Source organism: Equus asinus, chromosome 28, assembly GCF_041296235.1.
Source record: "Equus asinus isolate D_3611 breed Donkey chromosome 28, EquAss-T2T_v2, whole genome shotgun sequence".
NCBI classification, from domain to species: Eukaryota; Metazoa; Chordata; class Mammalia; order Perissodactyla; family Equidae; genus Equus; species Equus asinus.
The window spans coordinates 35,807,083-35,820,001 of record NC_091817.1 but is presented as its reverse complement, the minus strand read 5'-3'; the positions used below and the strand labels follow the sequence as shown (position 1 = coordinate 35,820,001).

Genomic DNA, 12,919 nt, shown 5'->3' with positions numbered 1-12,919 from the left:
TAAATTATTTAGAATCGCGGTCTCCTCACTTCCCTCACACCCCACCTCTTTCCCTAATTGCTTTTCGTGTTTGGGTTGGGTAACAAGAAGGATTCAGAATCTCAGGCCGCCAGTGGCTGCTCTGATAACAAGGAACAGGCCCACGCTCCTGGCCTCGCTCGGCCTTTCTCGATCAGGTTACCTTGGAAGGTGTATGTTTTCCTCTCAGACGCAGTCTCTCTCTCTGCCCCAGCACTCGGGCTTCCCTCTCCAGCCCAGCCTACTAGAACTCGTGATTTTTAGGGTTTCCCCTTGAAACCTATCCAGAAACCACAGCCATTAAAAGAACATGAAGGTTTGACACCTCCTGAATTTAGGAATGAGGGGACTCGAGGGGCCAACTCTACAAGCTCGCACCTGCTGCTTGATGGCAAAGAAACGAAGTTCCCGGCTGGCGTGGGCTTTAAATTATACCCTATTTATTTAGTGACTTGTCTCCAAGGATCTCAAAGCATGGGATGAAACGAGATGACGTGCAACTTTCCCACTATCCACCTTCAAAGCTTAGGGTTGTTTTCCTTGTTTCGCCTTAATACATTCCACCAAGCAGGCCCCAGCCTGAGGGAGAGGCCTCTCCCTGTGCCCAAGAAGGGCCATGTGTCCTCTCCGAGGTTATCTGTCCGTGGCTTTTAGAGTCTTCAAGGCTGGATAAATGACACAAATAGATGGTAGGGGAAGGCATGACCGGCCTGGATCCACCTGCTCCCTGGTTTCATTGAAACCAGTTCGTATACCAAGCAAGGCACTCTCAGACTATACCAGGCATGAGCTGTGGTCTTTACCCTCAAGGCATTTTCCCATCATTATAACAAAGGTATGTCCAAAGCAGAAAGGACCGTTTTCCAGAAAGTTCTTTTCCCTCTAAGCCTACAATACTTACTTTTGTTTTTTTTTTTCTGCTCTTGACCTAACTTGGGCTTTCCTCCTCTTCTTTTAACAGCTGTCCCTCTCCACCACCAGCACCCCCCCGACACACACACACACACAAATGAATGCTGCTCCGGGTTTCCCAGACTGAGAACAAACTAAAATTAGAGGATGGCCAAGCCCATCTCCAAAGGTGCCTTCAGCTCCAAACCTGATTCTCCCCTTAATTACTCCACAACAAGCGCATTCTTCACATTGTTTCCAACTGACCAGTGACTTCTCTTGGGCTGAAAAGGGTGCATTTTTAGGTGGAGGAACCCAAACTTCTAAATGACACCAGCACTGCAAGTATTCAGAAGGCAGGAACTAATCCAAAAGCAAAAGAAGGAAAGAAGGAGGGAGGAGTAGAAAGATGGAAGGGAGAGGAGGAGGACGGGCTTTACTTTGTGCCCAGCAGAATTCAGACGCTCTCACCCCAGGTAGGTTCCCATTGGAGTCTAGTAGTTCAAGTGCATCCTGCCTGCCCTTCCCCCACACGCCCCAAGAGAATGGGAAGTTCAGCCAAGACTCGCAGCACCTGCCTGCAGCTCTAGGCCGGCTGCGCGAAACGGGCGGGCCGGCGGCCGGGGGAGGGAGGATCCACTCACCTGGCACACAAAGGCTCCGCACACCTCCGCAGGGAGGAGGCACTGGCAGGTCCGGGGTCCGCAGCGCGCGCGACCAGGGGAAATTCCAGCAGCACGCGAGCCCTGAACTCACCCACCCCAGGCGGCATTCTCCCCACCTCCCGCTGGCCCCGGGGCTCCGAGGTGGCTCTGGCTAGGTGCAGGGGGGGCGCAGGCACGGGAGGGGGGCTCATGGTGGTGGCCGGGGCTGCTGGTTGCCCCTCCCCAGGAGGGAGGGTCCCCGGACACGCGGCGGGATTCACCCATGGGGCGCGGCGCTCGAGTCCCCGTCCCCGGCCTGCCTGCCGCGGGCTCGGCCGCCCGCCCGCCCGGAATCGCTTTATGTAAATGAAGCTCAACTCGCAGTTTGCAGCGCGCACCGCCCGGGGAAGGGGGGCGGGCGGGGCGGGGGGCCTTCGGGGATCCACATTACACAGCAACAAAGCGGAAGGTTAATTTGAAACTCACAGCCCCGCTGCCGCTCGGCTCCCCGGGCAAAGCCTGACATCTACAGTCCTGCCGGGCGCAGGCCGGGTACTCGGCGGCGGCCGCGCCCGCGGGACACGGGGACACACACGGGCGCGCGAGGCCCGAGCGCTCGGCCGCGCTCTGGGCACGGGCCTCCAGGCAGGCAGGGCCGCGCGCCCGAGGACGAGAGCCCTGGGTGACTCGGCCTGAACCAGCCAGGCGGGAACAAAGCCCAGTCCTCCCCACGCGCTGACCCCTCACTCATCAAAAGTCAGGGGCCGGCCTAGAACCGGGCGAGAAGAAAGGGACGCGCCCTGGGCCACAAAAAGGAGCCTGGGACCTCCGAACCGGAGCCATGGTCTCTGGGCCCCATCCACGTCACAGCCAGGCCACTCCAGCATGGGGACGTTAGCCAATGTGGACAGGAATTTATTTGAAACACACACCCATCCTATTAACTGCTTTACAGAGCACTTCTGTTTTTCAGCTGCAGAAACTTATAAAAACATCCTCTGCTCTTCATTGACAGTTTAAGGATAGAGTTTTTCATGGCAGAGAAAGAAAGAGAAGTCACAGTTTGCAATGAAGCTTACAGTCTCTTTAGCAAGAGTCGCCTTAAAAAGCTACATCATTTCAGATAAGGCAAAGATGGTTCCCTTCATAGGGAGATTCTACCACTGGAGTCAAATTAATGCAGCCACCCCAGTTGGTCAAAGCAATTGCTGGGCACTGTTACATCTCCCCAGGTTCACCTTTTCCATTCTGATGTGCAAAGGCAGCTCCACAGAAATCTCACCGGAAGTCCCCTCTCCTCCCTGCCAGAATCCCTTGCTCAGTCTGAATTGACTCCCTCTTCTCTCAACACAGAAAGGCACCTGCGTTCACCCTTTCTGAAAGCCGCCCATCCAGGCTGGCCCCACAGCCTTGAGAGTCCCTTCCGACTGCACAATAACCAACCATGCAAGTGTTAGAAATGTAATAAGCTCACGAGGCGAAGAGCTGTACGTATGGAATCCTATTAGCATTAAGCACACGCTGATGCAGGAGAGGAGATGCTTGGCTGATGAAAACTATCGTGTCCGCTCGTGTAAGGCGTCGTGCACAATATAATTTTGGTTTCAAATTAACGTAAATATCTAACCTGTTGGGGACAGGCAATCCCTCTCTTACATTTTTGTCCAGACAAGAGACTCCAAAAGACTTTTTTTCATCTAGGACCCTGGGAGGAAAGACTGTCTCTAGGGAATCATGTCCGATTAGGGACAAAGGAGACCACAAGCCAAATTCTGTCACACATGAGAAAGTGAGGGGAGGGGGGGCGGAGAGCGAGAAAGGAAAGTGGAAGATGATTTTGTAAACCAGCGCGGGATCAGTGCAGAGCTGTTTCCAGGCCGCCTGACTTCAGGCCCAAGAACAGGTGGTGTTTTCAAAACACACTATTATTTATATTAGCCCCATGAGTTGAGAACACCTTAAAGAAAACCAATTAATAATTTAATTGAAAAAGTGACTATGAATAATACATGAAGATGATGATGCTGGCGAGAACGCAAGTAACGTGGCACACACGACACAGAGATGTCTCTGAGAATGTTTTCAGGAAAATGAAGACTCCAGGCTCCCTTGTCTTACCTGGAAGCAACCCATGGCACATCAGATAAATTAAAGGCAATAAGAAAATGTTTATACTCCCAGAAAATCTAATTTTGCTGCTTTGTCTTAACTTTTATTAACAGAAGACAACCTCATCATCTGGTGACATCATGAACCTGGTGGGCTGACAGATAAATATCTTCAATAAAATAAAAGCTAGAAAGCCCAAAGAACCAGCTATAAAGTAATCTGGAAGGATGCGGAGGTGCTGGGCAGAAGGCCCTGAGGGGATCTGTCCTGACACCGCCAGTGTCCCAGGCAGCAGACACTGCAATCCGCCTCCTGCACCTCAGAGGCCTGACAAGTAGAACTGGGAGGCCCCTTGGCTCCCTTTCCTTTATCTTAATCGGGCACCAGCTACATACATGGTGAGGCCTGGTCAAGCCTGCCTTTATTACAGGCAAAAATTTAACAGGTAATCCACAGGCAGGTAGTCTATGGCCTCGGTATCATTATGAGTAGAAAGGATTACACAAAAGCTGTTACCTCTACCAAAACTTACTTTCATCCTTAACAAAAACAATACCTCTTCAGAGGGAATCTGCGACTTTTGCACTGACATATGAAATCAACGGCTTCTCTGAAATACACGTTGCAAATTCTGTCCTGGGGCTCCGAAAGGCCCTGGCTCTTCTGAGGGCGGCTGCCTGATCTTAAACCCTCGGCCTACCCAGCAGTGACAGCCAGCTCTCTCATCGCTCTGACCTGAACACTGTTGACAAATAAACCTACTCTCAGGAAAGGCAATTCTTCCCTTCCAGCCCTCCATAACTAGTCTCATCTCATCTGGAAAGCGTAATTGGCTACAGCCAAAAGGATAAATATTTAAAAATAAATCAGAGAATGCTAACCCCTTCCCGACACCTCCCCTTACCCACTCTCCAAGCCAGAGGCCAGCCCCGTGACGCTTAGCTGGCTGGTAAATTACAATGATCCCCACCGAGCCAAACTGGTTCTCTCCACATACACACTCAGTCTCCAATGCTGTATCCTTTCAGTAAAGGTAAATATGATCTCTGAGCTAAGACACAGTGAATGTCAGCATTCTGACTTCTAGCTAAACCCGGGCTCTATTTTCACAGCACAACTGGGTTTAGGCGGATTTGTGTATTCTTCCAGATCCTTCTATTTTTATTAAATTATACATACACATTGACTTTAAAACTAGTGCTTAAACAATTCTGAGGCTTTCACAAAGAAAAAGCCAGGAGAAGGGGGAAGATAAAAGTCCCTGAAATAAACAAGGAAACACTGGGAGCTAAAGGACACTCCATGCCCTGAATTCACCCCATTATATTTCTAGGCAGTTATATTTAGGGGCCCGAGACCCGCTGGGTGGCCAGGCCCTCCTGGGTATGGTACAGAATGCAGGCTTTCCACAGAACATCCCACACTCACCTTCACAACCACTGGAGGCTGGTGTGGCAAGGCCTACGCACAGATGTTTCGATTCACATTTCTCTGACTCAAACCTCAAGGCCCCCAACTACTGCTACAATGCTAATTCCATCGATTAATTTTTACCCCTAAATCGTAGGTGGAACGTTATCTAGTTTACTTACCCACCCTCCCAGCTCAGGTCCTAAATCTGTCAATGACACACCTAAGAAAGACACAAATGAGTAAACATTTTTTTTTAAAAAACTGCGATTGGGAAGAGCTCTTCCAAATTAATTTTAAGTTACAAAGCCCAAGTTTTAAGAAAGCAAAAATAAAGAACTTGCCTTAAAACAGCTTTAAAATGTTAGGTCAAAAGCTTGCTCTTTTTTTTTTCTTTGTAAACAAAAATATTTCTGAAAGGGCAAAGAGAATTTGCCATGCAAGACTTTTATACCCAAGGGGATTCTTACATTTGTGTTTCTAAACCTTGAAATTGAGAATTCTAATGAAAAGGCAGACAGATGCTTAAGGACAGCATGGCACTCAGGGTCCATACATTAGAGGAGGGAGGTGCTTTGTCTGGGGCCAGGAAAAGAGGGGGACTCCAATTTTGTTCATGGGCCATCCCCACTGTCTGACATATCCCTTTGCACTCAGCCTGACGCAAACCACTGAATTCCTGGAGCGGAAGCGGGTTGGAGGGAAAAGAAAGGAAAAAGAAAACAGGAGAGGAAAAAAGTGGGGTAGGGAGGACGGCCTCTATATATAAATGGTAGTTTTTAAAAAATTCCGAACACAGCATCAATTCCACAGTGGGTCCCAACAGTTCCCCTACACATGCATTAGACAATCACTTAAATGATACACCAGGAGCACAATAACTGGGATCTTTTTTTTTTTTTTTAAGAATTTCATTTGGGTTTGCAATTCTTTTCTATCCAGCGACCACTTCTTGGGGCAGGACACCAAGAGAGAAACAAAAGATGACGCTTTTCACACTTCCCCAAAATGATTCTAGAATCCCATTTTCTTATCTTTTCATGTTAGTGCATTTTTGTTCAAAATCTGTGCTAATCTGACTTAAGAGCGCCGAGCTGAAATTTCACATCTCCTCCAAGTCAGCCAGTGTTTTAGAATCTGGATTTCTATTGAGGCTGTTCCAATTGCCAGTGAGGCCTACGGTAAAATGCGCTTCATGCTGTTCCGTTTGTCTCTCTGCAGACAAATAGAAACTGTGAAATTTAAAGAATGGATGAAAAAAAAATCTAAAACAAAGAGGTTAAAAAAATAGGACAAATGTTTTTGCTTTTGTGTCTCCCTGGAGCAATTGTTTGGGGGAGTCTGCATTGACAATAACCATGAGAAGGCCATCTAAAGGCGATGCGCACACAAGAGGACTCCTTGCCTGCTGCCTTTGGTCTGGGAGAAAAAGCACCTTAGCTCCGTTCTCCAGGAACAAAAGGCCAGGGCCACGCAAGGGGGGAGAGGTTACTGGGGCTTTCACATGGAGCCAAGTGTCAATGCAGGTTCATTTTTCACCCGTCTTAGTTGGAAAGCAGCTCAGTGAACTTCCTAATGACTGCTTTTCCCTCTCTCCCTATTATTTCTAAACCTAAAAGAACAAAACAATAATATTTTTTTTTAACCTAAAACCCATCAACTTATTAGAGGAAAGCCTTGGAGGCCTACACAGTCAGTTTTTCCTCCTTCCTTTCCCCATTCTACTTATTTTTGGAGAAAGGGGGATTCCAATTGCAGAACACATGGAAATAAGAGCCACAGGACACTGTAGTCATTTTTAGTAACACCAGAACGGCCTTTATGTCTACAAAAAGGCAGAGAGCAGAAAAATAAACGAGAGAGGAAAAAAAACTGAATAGGGATAGAAGTGATGGTGGGGGGCTGTGGGGCAACGCCTGGACACTTTTTTTTTTTTCACAGCATGAAGTCGCTAATGCCAGCTTCATATTTGCGACTGAATCAAAGTCATCATTACAAGGTCGGTTTTTTATTTGCGGGGGAGGTGCATGGAAAGTGGACAATAAGGATGTATTAAAGACACAGACAAGGTGTATGTGGTGGGGGGGGTGGTTACAAAGAAAGGAAGCTGAGATGAATCATTGCATGCCATGAAAATACTAGGGCAAGTGGATGTCGAAGCGTTTAACCAGATTCGAAGCTGGAAACATCTTCCCCAGCGGGCGAACGCTAGGACGAGGCAGTGACACGCAACCCTCAGCCTTTGAACCCAGACCTGGCAGCTTAGGAACGCGTCCCCCCTTCCCCAGGCAGCCACAGGCTCTGGCTGAAAAGCCAGGTGGGGGTAGGGATGAGAGGGCCCTGCGAAGAAGCACAATAAACAACTCAAATATGAACGGAAATGACATCAGCAAAGTGAAGGACCTGTTTATTGCAGATCAAAACAAAACAAACTTCCAAACCTTTTGTGTACACAAGATAACTCTATAAAAAGCCCTCCTAAAATGTCACCAGGGTCGACATATCAGCATCCCAAGAACACAGATGACAGTTACCATGGCGGGGGTAGGGGGATGAAGGCAAGAAGATGGAAGGGAATATAAAACCAGAAGGGGCCAAAAATCCAGCTATTTCCCCCCCTCTGCTGATCCTTAATATTTATTGGTGTTTATAATCTAAAAGCCGTGCTCTGTATTTCACTTAATACAAGGCCAGACAGTGCTGTCTAATGAGGCAGCATTACAATCAGCTTGTAATACTGAATTTTTAATGCTGCCAAGGATTCTGTTACATAATAATACGAAAAACAGAAGCTGAAAGTGGGCTCGTGGTGACAGGACACTGGAGGTTCCAGGCAGGCAAGGGCCACAAGCCTGCCTTCCAGTTCCCTGCCCACCCCCACCTTCTGATCTGCAATCGGCCCTCCATCCCTATACAGGAGGTCGGCACAGAAACCAAGAGGATTTCTTAGGAAATCTACTTTTTTGTTTTTTATTATACTCTCTGATCCAGAGTTATATTTCAAGAGTTTGAATTCTAGCTTATCGGAGGTTAGAGGTCTGAAAGAAAAATTAATGTTTTTGGAGGTGGGTGGTGAAGAGATAAGGAATTTTAAGCAAACTGAACAATTTGGGAAAAAATCACAGAGGGTAAAGGAACTAAGATCCTGGGGGGGAGGGGGTTGAAGTCTGTGACCATATTCACAGCTGCTGCACTCAGTTTACACTGGTGTAATTTAAAAGCATATATATAGCCGCCGTTGCTCTTCTCTGTAATACCCCAAGACTGTAAATCTATAACCACTGCAATGATTTAGTGATTAAAAACATGATAACATATTGTGTAACTGCAAACCACAGAACCCCTGCCAACTCTCCTCTAAGATAGAGGGGAAAAAAAAAACAGAAAATGTGTTGCTTGCAGCGATCTTCCTAAACCCAAAAGATTTTAATAAAAGAACCTATACAGTAAGTAGACAAATCGGAAAGGGTGAGTGAATTCTATGTGAAGCCAGCAAAGGGAGGGGGGGAAGAAAAGGCAGCTTTATGTGGGATTCTTTTCCTTGTACTAACAAATTACGACCTAAACATGCCTTTTCTTTTCTCTCTCTCTTTTTTTAATAGTTTGTTGTAACTGGAATAACTGGTCCTGTGTGCTGTCTTGCATATTCAAAGCTGCTTTGTAATCCGATCTGGAGACCCAACCTTATTTGCCTGAACTCAATAGAGGTTTTTTCCTCCCCCTCCTCCCTCGTTTTGTTTTGGATTCGGTATTGTGGGTTTTCTGTTCTTGCTGGGAGCAGCCATCCACACAAGCAGAGGCTCCGGTGCCTTTAAGCTCCACAGCAAACACCTGAGAGGAGGAGGCACAATTTGTAACATGGCAGGAGGAGCCTAAAATATACACAAAAAAATAAAATCAAAGTAGCTGTAGGGGTTTTGGCCTCTGAGCAGCTGACCTGACCTCATTCTGTATATTCTTTTATTTCTCCATTGCTGGATTTCTGCACCTTGGATCAGACTCGAACTCAATGTGACCCTGAGGAGAAGGCAGTCACCGAGTCCTGGAAAATTGCTCCGTATTTAATGGGGGGAGGTGGAGGGGGCAGGGTAAGTGCATATGCATTCTGACTGCCCCAGTGTGGATACCCACACAGTACGTATGTGCGCGCACAGACAGACACAGACACAGACACACACACACACACACACACACACACACACACACAGAGGACTGCCAGGCCGTGGGGCCAGCTCCAGCTCAGCCTTCTCAGCTCACACTACGGAGAGCCTGAACTCTCCTCGCAGTCCCCCAAAATCTTCATGTCTACAACTCTACCCATAAACACATGTATGCACAGAGAAACACTCCTCCAGAGACTATATGTTTAAAAAGTCCACAGATCTGAATGGCCTCCTTTTTGGACCTGAGCAGGGCAGTTTATTCAGAGAAATCAATAGGAAAGAGCATTTGCAAATATTTATATAAGCCCTGTGCATTTCAGCATTAAGTAATTAAAAACTAAAACTAGAGGAGGGGGAAGGGAGGAGACACAGACAGAGGAAGGCTGCTGGCCTGGAGTGGGTTTTCCTGCCCACACCTCATCTCCCCAAACCACACTCCTTTCAAAACTGACTCCGTGTACACTTTTTACAAAATCCTGTTCGTGCACCATTTGCTAGACTATTTCAAAATCATCTCCAAATATGGATTCACCTACCACCAAGCTTTCAAGCCTGACTATAAGATAAGTGTCTGTGTTATCTCTCTCTCTCTCTCATCCACACACACAGCAATCCTTACTTTTGACACTGCTTCAATCTCTGGTGTATTCTCTCGCTTGTATTCGTATCTCTAAATTACTTGCACCAGTTAAACATATCTAACATTATAAGATGAGAAGAGGGCCCCCGAAGTGGTAATTCAATAAGTGAATTCCCATCCCCTAACCCCCCCCAACACTTTCCACTCCCCGCAACCTATAGAGATACCTACGCTTTTGGGGTTCAGTATCTGAAACCCCCACACGTAAACAGATTCACAAAAAAAAATGTACAGTAAAATGAAAGAGTTTTAAAATGAGTCACTATCAAGTGGACTTCCCCTATATTGTTCCGGAGGACTCGGTAGTAAATTCTGCTTGTACTGCCTCTAAATCCGCTCTAAGAAGCCGAGCAAGGCACTGGAGCACCCACGCTACAAATATTGTAGAAATTTACAGTAAATGTAGGTACACGATTGCAGCACGCTGCCCTATTGATTATGCAGATTGTAATCAATCTTCTCCCCTCTCCCATTTCCCAAGCCTCTTTCCGAAGACCTCTAAATAAGTTGATCTGTAACTAGCCATTCTCCCAAAGTAGGGAGAAAAAAGTAATTTTTTAAAAAACATAATAAATCCTCAAGTGTCCCCACTGAAAGGGCTCGAGTCTTTTTTAATTCCAAAGTGAATATATGCTCTGTAATTTGCATTACAGCCAAGCGATCACCGTACGTCATATTCTTCAAAGGTACTTAACAAACCCCCTTTTTTAAAAGTCACTAGAACTGGAGGCCAGAAAAAGGCAATCAGCCTCCTCCTTCCATATAGTCCTCAGATCAAGTTTCAATAATTGAGACCAATAAAAATTGTCATATTTACCCTACTTCAAAGCAACAAGGAGGAAAAGTTAAGAGTGGGTGATTTTTGAAAGCACTTGTAATCCAAGAATTGGCCACAGTCGAAGGAATTGCACAACATTCTGAAAAAGTCAGATTATGAGCAACAGACTAATTTGCAAAGTAAAACGCATTTTTTAATTTAGTAGCTCCACAAGAAGCCTACGAATAGAGTCTATATGTGATTTAAATAGAACACTGCATAAAATACACTTAGATCTACTCTCCAATAGGTATGCAAAAAGATGTACATGAAAATGCATAACGTAAAATTCAGGAACACGGTTTTTGCATCTAATGGAGAAAATACACGGAAAAGAGGAGTGAAGCAGGACGAGGAGTGAGAGCGGGGAACGGAACGTAAACAATCCCAGATTCGCGTGAGCAAAAGAAAAAAAAAAGAAAAAAAGAAAGAAAAAAAAGGAATCCTCCGACGTCTCTCAACTCAGCTGGCCAAGGAGAGGCCAGCCAGGCTAGGTCTAGTCCTGGCCGCCGGCACAGCCCCGAGCCCCGAGCCCCCGGGAGCCCCTAGTGTCCAGGGCAGAGCCCCCTCTGGGCGCTCGCGGCGCTGCCAGTGTGGCAGGGCGGAGGGCGCGCAGGTAGAGGGTCCCGCGACCGCCTCGCCCCCTCTCCCCATCTCGGACCCCGGGGCTCCGGCCCGGCGGCCGCGTCCCCGGCAAGGCGAGCCCTGGCGCAGAAGGCGCCCGGCCGGCCGGCCAGCGGTAGCGGCGGCGGCAGCAACGGCTGCCGCGGCGACTGCTCCGGGCCGGGTGCGCGCCCCGCGCGGCGGTTCAGCCCCGGGCCCCGGCGCCTCTCGGGGTGGGGCAAAGTTGGGGGCCGCGGGCGGCGGGGGCGGGGGCGCTCGGCACCGCGGACCCCCCCGCCGGCCGCCGCCTTTGTCTCGGCGCCTGGACCCCGGCCGCCCTCCCGCCCGCGGCCCGCGCCCGGGCCGGCCCTGCCCAGCGGCGCCTCCAAACTCGCCGCGCGGGCCTTGCCCCGGGCGCCTCCACCCTCCCGGGGGTCGGTGGCGGCCGGCGGCGGCGGCGCGGGGGCCGGGGAGGAGGGGGCGGCCCGGGCTCGGCGGCGGCGGCGGCGGCGGCGGCGGGAGGAGGAGGAAGAAGAAGAGAAAGAGAAAGTTTGGCGCAGGGGGAAGGCGAGCGGGACGCAGCGAGCGAGCAGGGCGCGGGTGCGGGGAGCGCGGGCGGCGGCGGCCGGGCGCGGGAGCCGGGAGGGGGCAGGACGAGCCCCATGCAAAGCAGCCCGGGCGCCCCGAGGAGCCCCGCGTCCGGGCGGTGGCGGCGGGAGGAGGAGGAGGAGCAGGCGGCGGCGGCGGCGGCGGCGGGAAAAAAAAAAGAGGGAAAAGTTGCCACTTACGCGGTTGCTTCTCCGGCGGCGGCGGCTGCAGCGGCGCTGCTGGCGGCGGCGGCGGCGGCGGGAGCTGGCGGCGCTTTTAATCCCGAAAAGAGGCGCTCGGGCCGCGGAGCCCATCAAGGCAGCAGCGGCGGCTGGCGGGGGTCGGCGGCGGCGGAGGACGCGCTGCTGGCGGCGGCGGCGGCGGCGGCGGCGGAGCTGGAGCGCGCTCGGCGGAGCCCGGGGCGGGAGGCGGCCGCAGCCGGGGAGCCGGAGCCGCCGCCGCCGCTGCCGCCGAGCAGCATGGTTGGCGGGGAGTTTACAGCCCCCGGAGCGGGCAGGGGCCACGGAGGAGAAGCGGCGGCGGCGGCGGCAGCGGCTCTAGGCTGTAATTGGGATGCAAAGCAGGCGGTGGCGGCGGCGGCTGCGGCCGGGAGGAGGAGGAGGAGGAGGCGGCGGCGGCGGCGGCGGCTGCAGCGGTCGGAGGGGACGCGCTGGAAGTGGGAGCTGATGAGTGAAAAGAAAAAAAAGTCTTTGGATCTTTATTCTGCTAATTAGTTTCCTGCAAAAAATGGCTGTGATTAATTCAGTGCGCATGTGCTTCATTACCCAGGCACGACGGGAAGGGCTAATTAGCCACCTTCTGGATCAATAAGATTCAGCAAAAAAGAAAAGGGGGAGGTGGAGGGAGGCAGAGGGGAGGAAGGGAGGAAAAAAAAAAAAAAAAACCAGGGGAAAGTGATGAGCAGGGCCAGGAGAGCAGGAAGAGAGGATGAGAGAAGAGCCCAGGAAGAGGGAGAGAGGCACCAAAAGTTTATGCATGTATTAAAAACACATACACACACACGGCACACGCACAC

General features: G+C 50.1%; 1 protein-coding gene across 5 annotated transcripts in view; it reads right to left on the bottom strand.

Annotated features, from left to right (window-relative positions):
- The window catches only part of ZFHX3 (zinc finger homeobox 3), a 236,962-nt gene extending 224,529 nt beyond the window's left edge, over nucleotides 1-12,433 (bottom strand). For 2 of the 5 annotated variants that reach the window (XR_011499124.1, XM_070500767.1), the window contains exon 1: nucleotides 12,084-12,222. The gene's annotated coding sequence lies outside the window, so the exon portion shown is untranslated. Of the gene's footprint in view, nucleotides 1-1,553; nucleotides 1,719-12,083 lie in introns of those variants that run through there. The other 3 variants (XM_070500768.1, XM_044760749.2, XM_014858485.3) reach the window with 3 other exon arrangements.
- Between the last annotated feature and the right edge of the window lie 486 nt (nucleotides 12,434-12,919).